Source organism: Arachis duranensis, chromosome 2 (assembly GCF_000817695.3).
Source record: "Arachis duranensis cultivar V14167 chromosome 2, aradu.V14167.gnm2.J7QH, whole genome shotgun sequence".
NCBI lineage: Eukaryota > Viridiplantae > Streptophyta > Magnoliopsida > Fabales > Fabaceae > Arachis > Arachis duranensis.
Window position 1 is genome coordinate 7716817 of NC_029773.3, and position 239 is coordinate 7717055.

Here is a 239-nt window from a genome sequence, read left to right on the forward strand (position 1 = left end):
AGCTTTCCAGAAATGTATAATAGTCCATACTTTGCCCGAGCTTTGATGGCCCAAACCGCGTTGCAAATCAGCTTCAGAATTCCCAGCGTTTAACGCTGGAACTGGCATAAAAATTGGAGTTAAACGCCCAAACTGGCATAAAAGCTGGCGTTTAACTCCCGAAAAAGTCTCTACACATGAAAGCTTCAATGCTCAGCCCAAGCACACACTAAGTGGACCCAGAAGTGGATTTTTACGTC